The following is a 21,714-nucleotide window of genomic DNA, read 5'->3' on the forward strand; positions in this document are numbered from 1 at the left end:
AGGTATTAAGAGGAGGTGGCAAGAATATACAGAACAACAGTACAAAAAAGAGCTTCACGACCCAGATAATCATGATGGTGTGATCACTCACTTAGAGCCAGACATCCTGGAATGTGAAGTCAAGTGGGCCTTAGAAAGCATCACTATGAACAAAGCTGGTGGAGGTGAAAGAATTCCAGTTGAGCTATTTCAAATCCTGAAAGATGATACTGTGAAAGTGCTGCACTCAATATGCCATCAAATTTGGAAAACTCAGCAGTGGCCACAGGACTGGAAAAGGTCAGTTTTCATTCCAAAAATAACAATATCTAGAAGCTAATACCCGTTGAAGCTCACCATGTGCAAGTGCTTTTCTAAGTGGTTGCTTATATCAATGTATTTGATCTTTACAGTTCAGTTCAGTTCAGTCGCTCAGTCATGTCTGACTCTTTGTGACCCCATGAATTGCAGCACGCCAGGCTCCCTGTCCATCACCAACTCCTGGAGTTCACTCAAACTCACGTCCATTGAGTCAGTGATGCCATCCAACCATCTTATCCTCTGTCGTCCCCTTTTCCTCCTGCCCCCAATCCCTCCCAGCATCAGAGTCTTTTCCAATGAGTCAACTCTTCGCATGAGGTGGCCAAAGTACTGGAGTTTCAGCTTTAGCATCATTCCTTCCAAAGAACACCCAGGACTGATCTCCTTTAGAATGGACTGGTTGGATCTCCTTGTAGTCCAAGGGACTCTCAAGAGTCTTCTCCAACACCACAATTCAAAAGCAATTCTTCAGTGCTCAGCTTTCTTCACAGTCTAACTCTCACATCCATACATGACCACAGGAAAAACCATAGCCTTGACTAGACGGACCTTTGTTGGTAATGTCTCTGCTTTTGTATATGCTATCTAGGTTGGTCATAACTTTCCTTCCAAGGAGTAAGCGTCTTTTAATTTCATGGCTGCAATCACCATGTGCAGTGATTTTGGAGCCCCCCAAAATAAATTCTGACACTGTTTCCACTGTTTCCCCATCTGTTTCCCATGAAGTGATCGGACCAGATGCAATGATCTTAGTTTTCTGAATGTTGAGGTTTAGGCCAACTTTTTCACTCTCCTCTTTCACTTTCATCAAGAGGCTTTTTAGTTCCTCTTCTCTTTCTGCCACAAGAGTGGTGTCATCTGCATATCTGAGGTTATTGATATTTCTCCCAGCAATCTTGATTTCAGCTTGTGCTTCTTCCAGCTAGTGTTTCTCATGATGTACTCTGCATATAAGTTAAATAAGCAGGGTGACAGTACACACCCTTGATGTGCTCCTTTTCCTTAACAATAGCCCTATAAAACAAGTGTTATTATTTCCACTTTACAAATTAAAAAACTCAAATTTGAAGAGGTTAGATAACTAGCCCAAGTCACACAGAAGACATAAATGGCAGAGATGGAATTTGAATACTTGAATTCAGAGTCCTCTCTTTCTTTCTTTCTTTTTAAATTTTTATTTTTTTAACACCAAAAACATTTTGTATTGGTGTGTAGCTGATTAACAATGTTGTGGGTAAGTTCAGTTCAGTTCAGTTGCTCAGTCATATCTGACTATTTGTGACCCCATGGACTGCAGCAAACCAGGCTTCCCTGTCCATCACCAACTCTTGGGGCTTGCTCAGACTCATGTACATTGAGTCAGTGATGCCATCCAATCATCTCATCCCCTGTCATCCCTTTCTCCTCCTGCCTTCAATCTTTCCCAGCAACAGAGTCTTTCCCAATGAGTCAGTTTTCCCATCAGGTGACCAAAGTATTAGAGCTTCAACTTCAGTGTCAGTCCTTTCAGTGAATATTCAGGACTGATTTCCTTTAGGATTGACTGGTTTGATTTCCTTGCAGTCCAAGGGACTCTCAAGAGTCGTCTCCAACACCACAATTCAAAAGCATCAGTTGTTTGGCACTCAGCTTTCTTTTTTCAGGTAAACAAGAAAGGGACTCAGCCAACATATACATGTATCCATTCTCCCTCCAGAGCCCTCTCTTTCTTAATCTCCATGCTCTATCGTGCCGATCACCTGCCTGAAACATAAGCAGAACTCTGAAATAGTGTGGGTACATGCTGATGTGCATATGTGTGTATGAGTTGACAACGGTGATAGTAGAAAGTGAAGGTGATCACAGCTCTGAAGTGAGCGAAGTTGAGGAAATAAATAATATCATTAAGCTTACACATGTTCCTTCACTTGATCAGCATAGCAACTTGTATGAGAGAACATTTTCACTTCTTTTTTAAAAGATGAGTTATTAAAGTGTCAGAGAAATAAGAGTCTCACTTTTGGATAAGGCTTGTTCAGGCAGTAGCAATGAGACTGGGAGGAAATTGTCACTACTCAAGGGTAAAACTGACAGCTCTCCTGGAGAAATACAGTAAGGGATCCTGTCTCCCCTGCTGATATCCTGTGTACAAGGTATCTGTGTCTTCCCTCTGTGGCTGTGAGAACTCAGCCAAGAGGAGACTGGGTCACTCTAGAGCTATATACTCTGGGGCTAGAGTTGCCAAATATTTTATGGAAAATACTTATCTTGAAGATTACTTGTTCTTTGAAATTCAGATTTAACAAGGTGGGTGTTGTGCTTTTTGTTGCTTTTTACTCAATCTCCCAACTCTACTTGTGGTTTCTATGCCCCTGTCAGAAGTGCTGAGTAGATCACAAGAACAGAGGGAGGCATTGCCTTGGACTTTGTGAATCTCCATATGGGTTCATTAACTGTTCATTTATTCTTACATCATTGATAGAAACAATGATTACCTACCTACCAGGGTCAGGCAGCATGGTAAGTTCTGAACAAGACTTGTGAATGTTCACTCCTAGGGTTTACAGTCTCTAGTTACAGAAGTTCTCAAATTTCAGTGTGTATTAAGATCACTTGGGACGCTTGTTTAAAAAATTCTGGTTCTTTGTCTCATCCCTAGAGATTATGACTCTAAGGGTAAACCCTGGAATTTGTGTTCTTAATGAACACTCCAGGTTATCTTGAGATGGATGGTTCCAGGAGTATACTTTGATAAGTACTGGTCTAGTAGATGGAAGGAGACGTCATCTAGGAATTACAAGTATAAGTAAGAAATACTTTTGAGTGAGACTTGTATGCTGGCATATTATTGTGTGATTTGAGTTTCTCTGGTGGCTAGTCAGTAAAGAGACCGCCTGCAATGCAGAAGACCTGGGTTCAGTCTCTGCTTTGGGAAGACTTCTTGCAGAAGGAAATGGCAACACACTTCAGTGTTCTTGTCTGGGAAATCCCATGGACAGAGGAGCCTGGTGGGCTACAGTCTATGGGGTCACATGAATCAGACACAACTTAGTGACCAAACCACCGCCACCATCAAGGTCTTAAGGGCTACAGTTCAGGGGGTTGCAAAGAGTCAAATTTGAATGAGTACACAACACACACAAGGTGTTAATGCAGATTATAGAATAGTATTGTATTCTATACATTACTTTTTTTTTTTAAGTAAGTGTCATCTGATAAGATATAACTAAGAGTGCTAGAAGTGGGAATTGGCTCTTGAATAGAGAGATTGTCCCCAGGATTCAGATCAAAGCCTGGAGTCCAGTGAAATATGACATTCTTATAAAGTAGCTTAGACCTCTTGAGTCACAGTCAGTTCTAAGCCATGGTTATATATGAAAGCCCTGTTTTTGGAAGGAAAAGGTTCACTGTGTTTCACAGGGTTAAAAGAAAGGACCTATACCTACACTTTTTCAAACCAGTTCTCTCTTTCAACAGAATGTTTGTGGTACTGATATGGTATGTGCACACACTTCTGTATTCATTGTTGAACACCCTGACTGCTGAATCCTCTCTGCAAAGTCAAGTCAAAGCAGTGAGCATTCTGGGAGGGATGCCAACAACAAATTGTAGTAATCCAGCCTTGTTGTTATAAAAGCATGAATCAAAAACTCAGCTTCTTGCTGAGACAGCAATCGTCTTAACCTTGTTATACTCTTGAGATGGTAATATGAGGTCTTATCAATATGGTTGATATGGCTCTCAAAGGAAGGCTGAGGGTCAAAAATGGCAGAATTTATCATGGAGAATATTGCTTTGGTGGGATGTCCAGCTATAGAATTGTGACTACCTATTAAATCCTCTATGAAGTGAAAAATATATGGTTCCCTGCCTGCAGGATAAGAGAAGGGGAGGGAAGTGGAATCAAAAGTAAAATAAAACTGGTCAAATGAGATGAAAGTCTAATATCTTAATTTTCAGCTGTAGGCATCCATGTTTGAAATTACCCCTTAGGCAGCTTCTGATTGAATGGGGGTAGTTCCATGCCATGGAAGATTAAAGGCTTTCTGGGTGGCTGTATTTTAAATGATGAAATCTTTTCAGAGAGGTTTTATTTTTGCAATCAAGTCTGGGCTGCGTTCACGTGAAAGCAAGTTATAGGTGACCTAGGTAATTAATACCATTTAAATGAGTGTACAAAACAAACCTACTATGATCTATAGTTTCTATTTTTTTTAATCTGAGATTTATATCTAGAAAAAAACTTTATAGAAGCTTATTAGAAAGAAGTCAAACCAAGATTGATACCAAGAAGACAGAGCTTTCTTTAGGAATATCATTAGTATTCAGGTCTAGCCTCATGTCCTCCAGGAGGAAGGGCAATGTACAGAGTGTTCAAAAGCCTGGGCTTTGAAGTGAGAAAGACCTGAACATGAATCGCTTCCAAGTTGTGAGACCTTGAGCAAGTTACTTAACCTCTCTGTGCCTTGGTTCTATTAGCTATAAAATGCAGGTAAGATCAGTACGTGCTTCATCAAGTCTCTGTGAGGGTGAAATGAGATAATACACGCAAAATGCTCTCTTCCGTGCCTGGTATGCTCTGTATAAATGTTAGCAGTGGGGAATCCGAGACTCCTCCCCCCAAAATTGCACCTCTCTTTTCCTACCCAGGTTATGAATAATTGGGAATTTTAGAAAAAGAAAATAAACAGGCAAAATATTACCTTATTAATCATGGAGAAATGTTGGAGAATGCAATCTAGTTTGAAAGACAAATCGTCCTGCTAAATGTACTCCAGAATTAAGTAGACTCAACCTGCCTATTATGGCAGTACCACTGGGCCAACCATCCCATGGAAAGAAGAAAAAGAGCAGAACATGTTAGTCTTTACAGGAAGCTCTTTCCAAGAATGGCAAAGATGAAGTGAGCAAGCCCAGATATCCATCTTTAAGTAACCAAAGACATCATTCTATATTACCAGGGCCAGTGTGATGAAAAGGCCAGAAGTGAAGGGGTGTGTTATACAAAGGTTTTCTTTATGAAAACGAAGACTGAAGAGAGGATGTTCCTGATCTAACATAAAATGTCATCATCACCATCAATAATTCATTTCTATTATACTTTCATTTCATACAGTGCTACCTCCTATCTGTGTTTTCAAATAATACCGTGGCTGTATTAGTTTCCTACCACAAAGTTAGTAGCTAAGACAATACAATTTTTTTCTCATACAGTCTGAAGGTTGGAAGTCCATACTCAGTCATGGACTGAAGTCAAGACATTGGCATAGCTGATTTTTGTGGAGAATCTGAGGGAAGAAGCCTTTTTCAGCTTGTAGAGGGCACCTGCTTGTGACTTGCTCTTTGCATCATTCCAACCTCTTGCTTCCATCCCCCACATCTCCTACTACTCTCTGACAATCTTCTCTCCCTTTTACAAGAACTTATGTAATTATACTGCACCTACCCATATAATCCAGTATAACTCCTATTTCAGAATTATCAATCACATGTGCAAAGTCCCTTTTGCCATGTAAGGCAATAAAGTTGAAGGTTTCATGGACATGGATTTTTTTAGAGGCGTCATTATTGAGCCTATCAGAATGACATTTTGATTATTTCATTTTGCCATGTAGCTATTTTTCTTATTACTGTATACAGTATTCTTTCTAATGTTTCCTGAATCAGGTTGTAGGTTTCTCAAGGATGAATATCAAATCTTCCTTTTTTTAAAAATATTTTTTACTTTTTTTCTATTTACTACTTCATTATATCATGTGTTTAAAGTAAAACAATGCTCATAATAGGCACTCAGTAAAGCCTACCAATTTACTATTGAATCAGTCTTCAGAATGCAGGCATGGGTCTGGCCTACACATGGTCCAAGAGAAAAAAATCTTAGCTTTGAGTTTTGATTCTATATTCAGACTACATAAGAAACAATGTAGAGTGAAGCATTAGAATTATTAATTTGTTTTCCAGAATTCTCACATTTGGACTGTAGACAGGCTTTGAGACAGTAAAGTGTTAAGATTTACCAGAAATCCATGGGATTCTTCCTGCCACACTTCCCTTCCTTCTGATATAGAAGAGTAATATTGCAATTCTTGTGAACGGATGTGAAAACTTACACTGCACAATTTAACCTGCTCTCCCTGTTAAACTTTAGAGGGAGAAGGATTATTATATAATGGAATTTGTGTATAAATTTTGCTGCAATGGTTAATAAGTGTACCATGACTTGAAATGAATTCAGACACAAAATAATTTTCTCAGATATAGGTACATCTCAAATGCATGATTGTTCATCATTTAGGGGTTGAATTAGAAAATTATGGAGACCAATATGTAATTTTAAGGTATTCAATTTAATAGATGTCTAAATGAGCCACAGAATTAACTTTGAAACCTATAGCCCGATTCATAACCATAATTTTAAAAGTTAGTGATGCTATATCATAGCCTTGCATGTGATATTTTGGTACATAATTAAGATAAAAGATTATCTTTGTGCCTAGCTCTCAAAATTTGCAATTGACCTTTTGTATCTGACCTATACTGGCTTTGTATCTTTTCTCTCCCTCCTTGAATTTTCCTCTCTAGAATGGTAGAATCTGAATTGCAGAACTGGAAAGGGCCCTAGAGTCCATCTTGTCAATTTGAACATTTTACAATTGAGGCCATAGTTCTAGAAACTTTAATTGACTTGCTTAAGGTCACACAGCTATTGGTAGAGCTTTATTAAAAATTCAGTTCTTCCAACTCCCTGTAAAAATTTCCCTTTCTCTGTTTAGGTAAGATAATTTAGGAGAAATATTCTAGTGGGAAAGCAATGGAGAGTGAGAGGATTCCAGAAATACTGTGGCTTAAAGGAGACTTAGTTCTCAGTCACCTACTTTCTAGAGCTTATCATCTGTTAGAGCAAGAGGAAGAAGGATATATCTATTTGGGGCTGAAAATAAGGCCAACATGAAGGTCTAATTTAGATAGAGTGATGGTGAGTCACTTCATCCCTCTGTGTGAAAAGAGCTCCTAAGAATTAAGGGCACATGACCTAGAGGAAATATTGGAATAAAGGGATGACTAAGAGATACAAGGAAATCACAAAAAGAAAAAGGAAAAAGAAAGCAGGTGTGGCAATAGTAGGAGCTATGTTAATAGTAGCAAAAGAGGTATGGAAAGTTGAAAGTAGTAATCAAGATAGGGGAATTTTGCAATAGTAAAGTGATAAATTGAACAGTCTACGAAAAATCTGGAAACCAAACAGCAAAAGTGCCTGAAGACCACATAATAGCTAAATATGGCTGATTCATCTTCAGGTTTGACAGGAAACAGCAAAATTCTTCAATTATCCTTCAATGAAAAATAAGTAAATAAAAAAGATATTTTGACAAATAATTGTTTTTGGCTGTGCCGAGCAGCATGTGGGTTCCTGGTTCCCTGACCAGGGTTCAAACTGGTATCCTTTACCCTGGGAGTATGAAGTCTTAACCACTGGACTACCAGGGACATGCCTTGACAAAATTTTAAAAGCAGGATTTTTATAGACTACTACCTCTGCTGCTGCTGCTGCTGCTGCTACTGCTGCTGCTGCTGCTAAGTCACTTCAGTCATGTCCGACTCTGTGTGACCCCAGAGACGGCAGCCCACCAGGCTCCCCCGTCCCTGGGATTCTCCAGGCAAGAACACTGGAGTGGGTTGCCATTTCCTTCTCCAAAGCATGAAAGTGAAAAGTGAAAGTGAGGTAGCTCAGTCGTGTCCGACTGTTAGCGACCCCATGGACTGCAGCCTTCCAGGCTCCTCCATCCATGGGATTTTCCAGGCAATAGTGCTGGAGTGGGGTGCCATTGCCTCTGATAATGTTCAAATGAGACAATGAGATGGTAATTTTCTTTTTTCCCCCAACCCCCAACCTACTTGGAAATTAAGAATACATTCTTGGCAGGCCCATACTAAACTATCTTTAAAAATATAAAAAATGATGAATATCAAAACCTACAGAACAGCAAAAACTCAGAAAACTTAAAGCTTTAAAATCCTGTGATAAGTGGTAAAATAAAAGGGAAAAAGGATGGAAGATATTTTGAAATGCCAAAGAAAATTATTGATTTCCCAGCAAAGTAAACATACCAAAATTGATAAAGAAGTAGGGACCTAGAAAAAAATAATTATGACTGAAGAAGTGAGAAAGGTGATGAAAGTCATATCATTTAAAGAAAGCTTTGTGGACTCTTACATATTGCTGGTGAAGATGTGAAATGATGCAGGCATTAAGGAAAGGAGTGATGGTTTCTCAAATAATTAAACATAGATCAAATGATTCAGCAATCTCACTCTTAGGTATATACCCCCAAGAACTAAAAGCAGGGACTCAGGCAAAATTGTATACCGGTGTTCACAGCAGCTTTATTCATCATAGCCAAAAGATGAAAACAAACTCAATTCCATCAACAGATCAATGGATAAACTAAATTGGTACATATAAGAATTCAATGCAATTTTAATTAGACTCTAGAGGATTTTATTTTGTGAGGGGTTTCATAAAATTATCAAATATGAAATAATAAATGCCTGAGAATATTTATGAAGGCCTGCTGGTGCACAGCTGGAAGACCACAGATTTAGCCAAACTCTTTTCTGTACAGATGAGAAGAATGAAGCTTGAAGAGTGCCTCTCACCTTTTGAGAAGCTAAGCAAACTCAGGAGGTTTTGTGCCTCTTTCTTAATTTCTCCTTTGGAGGGCCTGGGCTCGTTTAGAGTTCTTTACCACAGTTAGTGCAGTTCAGTCAGCTCTTCTCTCAGCAGGACTTGGATAACGCCATTTTTTTTTTTCTTTTAGCTTTTCACAAATGCATTTTGCTCCCAGATAATCATTTTTTGTTAAGTTTCATTAACATTTTTTCTATGTTTCCTTTGGAAAAGATTTTGCATAACCCACCCAAGAAACCCAGTTTCTTGCTGTAGATCTCTAGATATGCATCTTTCACTGGAAATATGTCTCCCAGATGAATTCTTAATTCTGTGTCCCTGATCCATCATATGACCAAACTAAGCTGAGAATTCCCCTTACGTCACCACACGCAAAAAGCCCAGGACGGAAAAATAGTTGAGAAGGCAGGGCCCTGAGGGTGCAGAAAAAATGAGCGTACCCTGTGTGAAGTCAGGGAAGAGAGAAAAAAATGCTGCGTAACTGCAGTTAGGGTCCCATGTCACACGATATGCCACAGGATTCCTGCAGAGTGAGGTAGACATTTTTCCCAACCCAGATGCTTCTTTATTCCAACCAGAAAAGAATTTTTCACCCTCCTCAAAACAGCATCACAAGACTACTGAGGCCTCAAAGCTTCCGATGAGCTAGGTAAAGTGGGGAGACATGAGAAGGAACACTTTTGGGTGACATCATAGCTATCATCTTGCAGAATTTATATGGATGTCTTCCAGTGCTTGAGCTCAAGATAATGTATTGTGCATTGGAGAAGAGAGTTAACTAAAGCTGAAGAAAAAGCTTTTAAAGACCTCCTACTTGACTTTTCAGCAATCCCATAGATATTCTGAGAATTTTGAACAGTAGTTTTAAAAAACCATGATTATTACATATTGGCATAGGATACGCAGAAACCTTGGGATAAAGAAACAATGCAAAATCAGGATGACCTATACACAAACAAACACAAAAACAAATGGGGTGGAGCTTTTTTATATTTCTCTCAGCTAAGGGCTTTATATATTTATAATGAGGAAGGATACAGATGATACCATAATTACACTGGATATATTTATAGTTTTTAATATATATAAAAATCATATCTGGTAAACTGTTTACAATTTATATTTCATTTTACAATGTGGGCTCAATCCATTTTGTTGAATTTTTATGTAGCATAACTATATCTCAAATACTGCACAGGACACACTTCTGCTAATTTTTAAAAAATATTTATATGAAATTCAAACAACTGGGTGTTGTATGTTTTTATTTGCTATATCTGGCAACCCTATTCTAAGAAGTTATTTCTGTCTTAAGACAAAGAAATTTCCTACTCCTTAGGTCTAAATGAAATCGGCGTTAACCTCACTGATTCTACCCTGTTGAAGTCTCAAGGGATCTTCCAAATTTTTGGCAAATTTACAAGGAATTTTCAATTGCAGATCTCTCCAAGTCTTTGGGTTTGTGCACGCTTGCATACTGTACCTGTCTTACGGCTCCTCAGTCTACATGATGCTCAGCCCTTTCTTCAGTCTCCATGGACAGCCCCTGCACACTTTGCTACAGGCACCCACCAGCGCTCCAGGAATTTGAACTTTTGTTTAGCTAGTGGATGGATCGTCAATGACAGGCAGTACTAGTCCTCCTTCCTTCCCCTTCTTTCATCCTCTGTACTCAAATCCCTTCTTCCTGGCAGCCTTTAGATAGCTAAATTCTTCACTGTAACTTTGAGGTCAGCCTTTTAGGCCTTGATGCTAGAAATCAGGAGGGGAAAGGAGTTCACCTTCTACTCTAAAAAATTAAAACATTTTTCCCAAGGGAGATTGATCTCTCTTGAGGTGGAATTCTGCTACCAGCTGTGAAGGTAATGAATTTTTTCCATCTTATTACATATTTATTATAAGCGTAAAAGCAAGTCTACGAGAAAAGCTGGGTTCAGTAATATGTTACACTGGAAAAATCAGTGTGAATTCATGTCCTTGAAAGACTTATTTTCCAGCTGTATCATTATTATAAATGGCCCTACAGCAGGGGCACTAGTCTCATTTATTATCAACCCTCATGTATACCCCTGGCACACAAATTTTGATCGCTGGAGGGTAGATGACTCCGTGTCTGGTGCAAAGACAAAATGAGATGGATTCAAAACAACAAGCTGCTGCTTGAAACCTCAGAGGTAGAGCTTCAATGACAGAAGAGCCAGCAAATAAGGACAGAAGTAATAATGCTAATGGTTAAATTCGAACAAGTTAAGCCTGCAAAAAGCATGAGTTCACAGTAATACTCAAAAGAGGAAACATGAAGTATGCAAAGAGGTACTTGTAATATGGAAAAGAATGTAGGATCTTTAAATCTTTATCGATTAAAACAAGTAGGAGAATGTTGACACGTGATGTTTTATTCTCTTTGTTTAGCATATATTTCCATATATTTAGCACATATACTCATTTGTGTAAAAATGAAAAAGGAATTAAGATAAATAACTGAACCAATATGACAGGATTTCTGTGCAATAAGGTAGACGTTTTTCTTGACATAAAAATGACCAGGAAAATACTAACAGATGTATCAGAATTAATGGTGTTATATAATAATAACTTACAGGGTTGTTAACATTGATTACAACTATGGCATGTAGGCATACACAATGGCCATTACAAAATGCGATGCTCCAAAATTATAAATGATCCAAATGTTTTGAGAAGCAAAAGCACAAAAATTCAATCCTTCATCTCTTAGGAGATGAAGTATCTACTTATTATGAATAAAACTTTATGAATTTTTATAAACTACTAATAAGAAATATGTATATTTCAATACTTGAAACAAACCAGGTCAGTGATTCATAATATCAAGGCAATGGCATAGGGGATTCTGGCTATGTGAAGCTTTGAGAAAGCAAAGTCATCAAAAGTTAAGATTTATATTAAAGTCAGGGATACGTGGGTATCAGGATGTGATGATTGAAAGTCTGATGTAAAAGGGCAATCAACCTATTGCAGAGACAGAAGTTTGCTTTATCGTGGACCGTACAACCAAGTCCAGTCCCACACTGCAAATGTAAATGACTAGCCAAGAACCTGGATTCTGGTATTTTAAGTTAACATTGCCTTTCTTTTAGACCTGGAAAAAAAATTTTTTTAATCCCTGTGAAGATTGTAAACTTTGGTTCTGGTAAAGCTTCATAAAACTTAGGAAGGTATAAAAATTAGAACCCCGAAAACATGTAAAATTAAGAATTAAAGCACATTTCCTTTATGGTATTAGCACTTTTGCTACCAGTATTATTTTAAGGTTTGGGGCATTATAAATCATTGTGTTTCTGTATGTTTTGTTTATTATTTAGAGTATTTAAAGTATCCAAAAATTCAGTCACACTAATTTGCCAACTGCAGTTCAAATTGTTTAAGTAAGTTGTTCACTCAGTCCTGTCTGACTCTTTGTGACCCCATGGACTGCAGCCTGACAAGCTCCTCTGTTCACGGAATTTTCCAGGCAAAAATACTATGCTGCTGCTGCTGCTAAGTCGCTTCAATTGTGTCCGACTCTGTGCGACCCCAGAGACAGCAGCCCACCAGGCCCCTCCCCCGCCCCCGTCCCTGGGATTCTCCAGGCAAGAACACAGGAGTGGGTTGCCATTTCCCTCTCCAATGCATGAAAGTGAAAAGTGAAAGTGAAGTCGCTCAGTTGTGTCCGACTCTTAGCAACCCCATGGACTGCAGCCTACGGCTTGCTATATCCTATTCCAGGAGATCTTCCTGATCCAGAGATCGAACCCTCATATTCTGTGTCTCCTGCATTGGCAGGCTGATTCTTTGCCTCTAGCACCACTTGGGAAGCCCTTCAAATTGTTTAAAGGAATTTAATTAATCAATCTTAGAATTAAATGCCCACAAAAAATGGATTTTCTAAGTTTTGCTTTTTAGATACGTGAATTTAAAGAATTAAACATTGAGTAAAAGGAGCCATTACAGTTGAACTAAAATAATTGATGAGTTGTAATTATACAATAACTTTATTTTTGTCTTTTGCTGTTTCTTTAAGTCTATTCTATAAGGCTAGTTCTTCTCCTGTGTCTGTTAAAAATAAGAGCCACATCTGTTGTTCTTCTAGTTATGGTTGCCTTAAGTTTAGACACAATCTTTAGTTCATAATTAAAATGTCCATTCTCATGTCCTAATCAAAATTCTAAACTTAAATTTGAGATTTCTGTCTATTCCTAACTTGAGCCAGACTGGAATCCTACAACTGGGAAAAGACATGATCGCTTGCATCCCTAGCATTTCCATTTTTCCTCTTCATCCCCTTACCTTGATCTGGCTAACTACCCTTCTGACCACTTTGTAGTCAGGGTATTGAATGGTAGAGCAAAACAAAGATAGGAGAGTCTCAACTGACTGATACTGTCATTGGCTGGTCTATGCTCTCTCAGACCAGTAGGAGATTAAAGAAGGCTCCTTCTCTTTTAAGTGTACTTTAGAAACCTTCCCCTATCCAGTTATGGGGACATCTTACCTGAAGTTCTTTTGATGCTACCCAGTGCATCTCCATTTTGCTTTCTCAGCCCTTTAACATTTCTTGTTATTTTCAAATTCTCTCTTTTATGGTCAACTGCCATGTGGTTTTCTTGGTTGAGTCTTAAGATGACCTCACATTGGGTTCCTATGTGTGTGACCTTCAATCTGGTCCATGGAAAGCATTCATGCAGGATTTATTCTGAGTCTAAATTTATAAGCCAGCACCAACTCTTTTGCTCCATTGTCAAAACAGCAGGCTACTTTCTCTCTCACCCTTTAGATTTCTTACCTGTGACTAAGTAACTTGTCCATTGTGTCTCCAGACTGCATGTGACACATACCAAGCCCTCCAAGTGGTCTTGAAACCACTCATTACATTCTCACTTCCCTTTGGGAACAATGTGGCATTGTGGCATAGTTCTCCCCTCCAAGTTTTTTGGAATATGCCACTCTTGATCTGTTTAAATCCTTCTGGTGAGTTTGTGGTTAAAGAATATGTGAATAGTTTCCTAAAATCTCCTTTTGAATTCTGTGTATGGTCTAGTGTCTCCTTTGGAATACAGTACCTATTATATGATTCTATTTTGGCCAAACTTCCATTTTAATATGTAGTAACATAAAGTACAAATTTTAATGAGTGTTCTGCTCCATGCACAACATTTTGTCCTCATCAGAGATACTTATAACAGTAAAGCTCTGAGCTAAAGGACTCTGGGTATTGTAAACATCTGTCAATAGCTATATAAACTGGGTAAACCTCCAAGTTAGAGCTACAGTTAATATTAAGGAACATTGAGAAAATTAGCAACCCCTGCTTAGTGAACACGGCTTGAGTAAGACTTTTTCCTAATGCACATTAGCATGGTCTTTTATGTTTCCAATTAAATTATTAGTACTGAGAGATCAAGTCAGAGCTACTTAAGAACTTTTCATTGGTGGGGGATCATGGGTCTTAGTTGTTAATTAACAGCACAGGAGTACTCCTGTTTCCTTAGGTCTGTAATGGAAATCTTGGCTTGAAGCCTTAGCACCTTTACTATTAGAAAGGAACCCTGAGGTATCAGGTGATTTCTTTCCATTTTCAAAAGCATTTATGGGCACCAAATAGATTATTTTCCTTGAAGATTATTTTATCAGTATTTAATAAGCTTTATTTCAGAATCTCCTTGGTTGTTTTAATGTGAAGATTTCTAGTCCCCATTCCACATAGATCAGTAAAACTCTGATGGACCCCAGGGGTCAGCATTTTAAATTAGGACTGAAGCTGATCTAAGGGATACACTAACAGAATTCTTTCACGAAAAGTCCATGGACCTAAAGAGGCAGATATGCCACCTCTCATTCCCCCGTCACAACTACATATGATAGACTGAAAAATGTCCCCCACTTGTTCAATATAACTCAATCCAGAGGGTTATTTGCCCTGAAATTGTCCCTCCCTTTTTTCAATGTTAGAGGCACAGGGCAGAAACTGACCCCAAGAAAATATCATTGAAGAAGACACCACTTTAAACTATCCTCTTTGGGCAATTGGATAAGGAGCCTAAGCTGGGGAAAACCATTTATCTTCTCTTCTGACTTTACTCTCAGATCTCATTGATGTTTCTGTCTTGTTTAATATTAGCCATGACAGGTAAGTTTTGCAGATGTAATTGTTCATAAAACCAGTGTTGATGTCCATCATTGACTCAGCATCATGGGAAAAAGGACTCTGGATACATCAGCAATTACCGTGTTTGTCTTCTGTCTGATGTGGAATCAATGGTATGCGAATCTCACAATGTCTTTATCTTGAGACACAGATGTTAGTAGCTTTGACTTATTTTTCATTGCTTTGACAATCTGTCTTAGACTGTGAAGCAATTTTAACTCTGTGATGCCAAACAGAAACTGCCTGAGAGTTGGGGTGATCTGAAAACAATCTGGCATCTAGTCAGTCTAAGAAACCCATCATGTCCCACAAAGTGATTGCTCCATTTGGATATGTTCCCTTATATGTTTTTGCTTCTATGCCAACCTATTACTTTATCCACCACACATAGGTACATTATCTTCTTCCTCATTTTTACCTAGGCACTGCCCCTACCTGAAACTTCAGCAGCTCTTTCATGCTAGTCACTTTCTCTGGGGACAGAAGGTAAAGTCCACTCAGTTCTGTCCCCTAAGACAGAAGAGTTAGTCTTTTGCTTAGTCATTTACTCTGGGAGGGCTTGGCCCTTCTACTCGGCCACACTGAACAAGCAAGATGGCCTGTGGAGCCAACCAGCCACATGCCGAGTTTCCAACTGCTCCTATCACTTCAGACTCAATGAAACATTATGCTCCAGGGGTAGACTCTGGCATTCTAAGCATCTGCCTGCCAGGTGATAGGTTCAGAATGCATGGGTGTTAACTCCCTAGGAAGGAAGTCAGGAGGAAGCAGGCAGAGCCATTCCTTTACCTCCTTACCTTTTATCAGCTATTTCAAGGCACAGCTTCTCTTTGCCTCTGGTCCAAAGAAGACTCACGTTCTAAGTAGCCAGGCCGGCTAAACACTCTGCACCTTTTTCTGCGGCTTACAGAGAAGTGATAGGGAGCACACAGCGACTCACTTCATATTGGTTTAGAGCCGTTTTTGCTGACTTTCCTTTTTACCCTTGTTTTGCACCTCCCAAGTAAAGGATCTGCACTTTAATACTTGTCTCAGGCTCCTCTTTCACCCTGGCTAAGATGTGTGGCAGTTATAATAGCCTGGGTCTTTGGAGTGGGTTGTATACTTTTCACAGCATCTAGGGTGTTTTCTGATTGATAGCCCAGGTAAGCAAAAGCAAACCTCTGGAATGTCTACTTTGATTTGCAAAAATATTCTTATGGCTAAATATAACACAATGCACACACATACATTAGAATTGATTTCTAATCATGAAACACTGAAATACTTAATTTCTTGATTTTCATTAGTTGTAAGGAGGGAAACGTGTGCTCTAAGTGGTAAATATAATCAGGTCCTTTATTTCTGTATCAAGATTTCCTTTCCAATGAGTGGTTTTGGTATATTTTGTGTTGTTCTTGATGTTCCTGGCACCGTACAAAGGTACAGGTTGTTACCTCAGCACTCCCTTTTCTTCTCCTGATTGAAATCTCACATAAAGTGTTCCTCTTTGTATCGAAAATAAGGAAAATTGAGGAACCGACAAATTATAAACCTGATTTTCTCCTTAAATAGAACTTTGGTGTTTTTAAGAATTGCAACTGATGGAACTAGCAGAATACAATAGCAACTTTCAAAAGAGTAATTTTTGTCTTCAGGGACTCTGGAGCGTAAAAAAATCAAATGATCTTTTATCACAAAGAAAGTAATATTTTAGGCAAAAGGTTAAAGGCTGGGGAGAGGGTAATTCTGCCTTGTAATTATTTACATCAAATTTGACATGTATTTACAAGATCACACTTCTAAAAGATGTCTTTTCTATTTCTCTTTAACTCTTGGAAATATTTGCCAGTTTTAAGTGAATTGCATTTCATACCCACTGAAAATCAATGAAAACATGTGTATTGATCAACTTTCACCATTGAGCTTGATTGTTCTATTGTATAATCATTCCAATAATGGTGTTTTTAGAGAAAGCAATGAGTTAGCCTTTATTTTCTTTCCGTCTTGAAGCAGAAACAGGCCAATAAAAAGGTAAGTGACAGGATTTGACAATCGAGAGTTTCTACATTTCAACCTCAAACTATCACAAACGACAAGAGCAGGGCCTCATCTGGCCCCATATGTCTGATGTAGACACATGCATACCCACGTACATTTGTTTTTACAGAAATATGTCACCTGTTGTTTTTATAGGTCTCCCCATAGGGAAAGCCCAGTTGGAGGTACTAAACTAATTGATCCCCAGGGCTTGCCCAGATCCCTTTCCTGGTATGCTGATAGCTACATTTTTGTTCACTTTCTGAAAACTGAAACCCTGGGTTAGGTTTTTACCTACTTAGTTTTTTTTTTTTTTTTCTTGAAACCTCATTATGCTAAACAAAGTTGATTTTTATCTTTTAGAAATGAACTTGTTTTACATCATTGTTTTTCCTTTACAAAATCAATTCTGTTTTTTAGTAGGATAATATCTGGCATGCTTTTATCTTTTCCCTTAGAAATCTGTCTAAAAGTCTGCTAAATTTGCCCCTATCTAACAAGGCTCCCGCATTGTATAGGGAGTGCTTTCCATTTAAATACACAACTCATGTAATTGGAACACATGGTATAGAAAGTGAAACTATTAAAGTTTTAAAATTTACTGTGTTTCCCATTTCAGAAAAAAGTTCCTTTTCTAAAATAAAATTGGAGAAATATATTAAAAGTTTAAAAGTTGGCTATGATACGAGGACAGTGTTCTTTAATAGTGTCAAAGAATGATGTGAAAAATATACTACCCAAGGAAAGACAGTATAGAGGGAGAGATTATCCTCTTTTATTACTGATTCCTACCAGAGAAAACTTTAATAAAGAAGATGTTTACCTTCCTGAAAATGCGGTGAATCCCTGCAGCTACCTAATAAAAGAAAACAGAAGAAAAGAAGTAAGGTACTGCTATTATTTTTCCCTCTTAGGGCGGAACATCTTGCTGTTTGATTATTTTTAGATAAGGAGCTTTGAAACCTTGGATGATGAAGTATTCTGTCTGTGGGTGATTCTGTCCATAGATGATTCTTTAGTAAACTTTTGGAAAATACTTGTGGGGACCATGTTGAGGCTCACCATTCCCCACCTCACTGAGATAAGAAAGGAGTCACGATATTTTGGACATGATACTATCAGAAAATCATATCTTATGAGTTACTTAGAAAATTCAATATACATAAAATGTATGTTATTTATTTAGCAACTCTAATGAGATGAAAAACGTCCCAACATGAAGTTAGGACAATAATACATACTTAATTCATTTGTGTGTTATCCAAATATTTGCATGACTTTCTAAAGCAAGACTTGCAAATTCAGTGACATTTTTAAGAGGCTGCAGTATGATAGGCTACTATTTTGAATGTCCAGGTATGGCATTTATTAGTTACAAGTATGAATGATCATTGAACTGAGTAATTGAATGTACTCAAATGAAGCAAGCATCTTTCATGTGCAGTATTATTGTTACCAGTTTAAAGGAAGCTTTTGCAACTGTTTTGAAAATCAGTTTTAGTAGAAAAGATCAAATAACTTTGTTTTTATTTGCTGCTAAGGTCTTAATAGTCTTAATAGACTCTGAACTCTAATAATCAAAGAAGTTGATTTAATATGCTTTTTAAAAACACTCTGATGGTAAATATCTAATCATTGAAATTTTTGTTTAAATTCCTTTGCTTAAATTTGTGCTTAAATTGATAGTAACATTCTCTTTTCACTTTATTTCAATGGCTCTAAAGTCATGTATATAATGGAAATACTGGGTAGAATGAGCATAAAATAATTTTTTCCAGTTATTACCACTTCGGCAATTATGTATATGTGTATCAGCTGCTGTACTTGGAAAATATTAGGAGGACACAATATAATAGACATAATTTAGATTTCTATGATATTTGCCTTTAAAGTATTCAGGAACTAAAATGAACAGATTTTTTTGCTCTTTGCTGCTTTTTTCACTCTTCAGGTTAGTCTTACAGATGTTTGGGCAATATTGATCTGATACACATATGTAAGGTGAATGCCACCATTCTATGAATCATTATAGTCCCAACATCTGAATATATGTAGTCATTTGAACCACCAGGTGTGAATGTGTTATTAAATTACAATAGATGAAGTAATGATGTGGTACAGAACAAGAATCTAAAATTGGTGAAAATAAATAGAAAGCCCTGTGACAAAAAATCTGAGATATATTCAGTGTCAGTATGATAAAAGTAATAGCTCAATTATTTGGAAAATGAAAGACTACTCAGTAATAATGTTCTAACAATTGATTAATTACTTGGTTGAAAAGTGATGGAAATGTGTTTCTATTTTGTATTCTATTCCAAAATGCATTAAATATTTAAACATAAAAATGAAATCAAAGAACTAGATGAAAATGGAGCTGAGTATGTTATCTGAAATGCAAATGCAAATCAAAGAAATGCATATTAGAATAATGAAATGTCATTCTTTCTTATCAAATTTGCAAAGCCTTTAATAAACTTTTTTTTTCTTTTTCTTTTTTTTTTTTTTTTAACAAACATGCCCTACTGGAGGACTAGAACTTGGTGTGGTGTTCCTGTTGGGCAATTTGACCTTGTCCTTTAAAGAATGAAACTATCATTTAAATGGAAATAGAAACTGTATCTGATATGTTTATTACATGTACCTAGTGTTAACATTAATTAATGACTGATTGTGATATTTTTATGTATTTCCAAATCTTTCTCAATAAGTATGTTTGTGTTAATTAGGAAAAGAAACAATATTCAATATTAGTTTTTAACATTTAAGGTATACAGTTCATGAATGGCTTCAGGCTTAGAACCCCAGGTTATATAGATACATCAGATTCTATGTATCTAATTTAAAATAATCAATTCTATTTTATATTGCTTCTCTAGATCTTGGGCTTCCCAGATGGCTCTAGTGATAGAGAATCTGCCAACAAATGCAGAAGATGCAAGAGGTGTGTGTTCGATCCCTGGGTTGGGAAGATCCACTGGAGAAGGAAATGGCAACCCACTCCAGTATTCTTGCCTGAAGAATTCCATGGACAGAGGAGCCTGGTGGGCTACAGTCTGGTGAGTCACAAAGATTCATACATGACTGAGCCACTGAGCACATCTAGATTTTGATTCACAAGTCAATTGAAAAGTAAAACAAATATTCTGTATAAAAACACATGGAGGTCGTTGGATCCATGTGCTTGGTGTTGATATGTTTAGACAGACATGAAAATGTTTCTGAATAAGAACTTGAGGAAATATAAACTTTGATGTCTTGCTTTATAAACTCTAGAAACTAGTGTATTATGTGTCTCAGTTGTTCAAATTAGGTTAAACATTTTCTGAAAAAAAATTTTTTTTTAAATTTTGCCAACCTCCAGGCTTTTGTTCTTCCTGATTCAGTCTTAATGCATCTGGCTCCTGGAAAACACCTTCTCATCTTTTAATGTCCTGCCAGTCCTCTCTTTCCTAAAAGGCATCAACTCATCACTTGGGTTGAATTGACTACCACTTCTCCTTGTAGTTTGCATGTGAGTTTCATACTAAATGTTAAGCTCAATGAGTGCATGGAGTATGTCAAATTCATCTCCCCTGCCCCAGAAACTGACATAGTGTCTGGTAGATGGCCAAAAGAATATTGGTTGAATGAGTTAATAAAAATAACACATCATGGTCACATATAGGGATTTTGAAGGCTATTGGCTGGATCAGTAGAATATGAGAGATGATTTGAAGGCATTTATAAATTGTCGGTCTTTTCATTTGGTAATTTACTCTAGAATATCAGAAATATCATGGATAAACTATAAGTTCAAAAGCATGAATTAATAATCAAAATCTCAGAGGAGACTAAATAACATGGAAACAGATAATGATTAAAGCATATTAAGTGGCAGCATAAATGAAGCATGTTAAGATTTAAAGCAAAGAAGAACTGAAGTAAGGATGTATTTAAAAGCTCTGTTTCATCAGCTCAACAGTGCTTATCTATAAACCACTGCTTCCTTCAGAGTTCTCTTTAGAAATTAGTTAGTAAATCATTGCTATGATAGTCATAGCTCTTAGTACATTTCTCCAAATGACTAAGCTTAAACATAAACTTCGAGCCTTCTGATTTATAATCCTTGTGTTTTTATTAATCACCTCCCCAGGTTTGCCATATTTAATTTATAATATTAAACTATAAGAAACTAGCTCCATTTCTTAATGAATTCACTGCTATAAACTCTATTAATTGAATCACCAAAAATTGTATCAGTGTGCCAAAAGGATGCCAAATTTACCAACTGAATTTTCTGATTTCTTAAATTGACCTAAGAGGGATTCATAATAATGCAAGGTAGTATTCATTCATTCCTTTATTCATTCATACCTGCTGTATCAGTCTTATCAGTCTTCCATAAGAAAATACCACAGATTGGGTGGCTTAACAATGTATAATTATGTTATGGCGTTGCTGTAAACACAGATGCACGTTTACATTAACATGAAAACTCTTAAATTTCTCACTATTCTCTGTATGAAATTCTACATGAACATACTTTTAGACATTATTTTAGAAAAATTGCCTTGAGGAA

At 37.3% G+C, this 21,714-nt stretch overlaps 1 long non-coding RNA gene across 1 annotated transcript in view; it reads left to right on the forward strand.

The window, feature by feature from the left end:
- LOC147374242 (uncharacterized) overlaps nucleotides 1-20,398 on the forward strand; it is an 89,638-nt gene extending 69,240 nt beyond the window's left edge. The window contains exon 3 of the long non-coding RNA XR_015163226.1: nucleotides 20,033-20,398. This is a non-coding gene — a long non-coding RNA (uncharacterized LOC147374242). The remainder of the gene's footprint in view (nucleotides 1-20,032) is intronic.
- The last annotated feature ends 1,316 nt before the right edge of the window (nucleotides 20,399-21,714 follow it).

The sequence above is a fragment of the Bos grunniens genome, chromosome 4 (genome assembly GCF_055505025.1).
Source record: "Bos grunniens cultivar Pamir isolate PY7600 chromosome 4, Bosgru_T2T1.0, whole genome shotgun sequence".
NCBI classification, from domain to species: domain Eukaryota; kingdom Metazoa; phylum Chordata; class Mammalia; order Artiodactyla; family Bovidae; genus Bos; species Bos grunniens.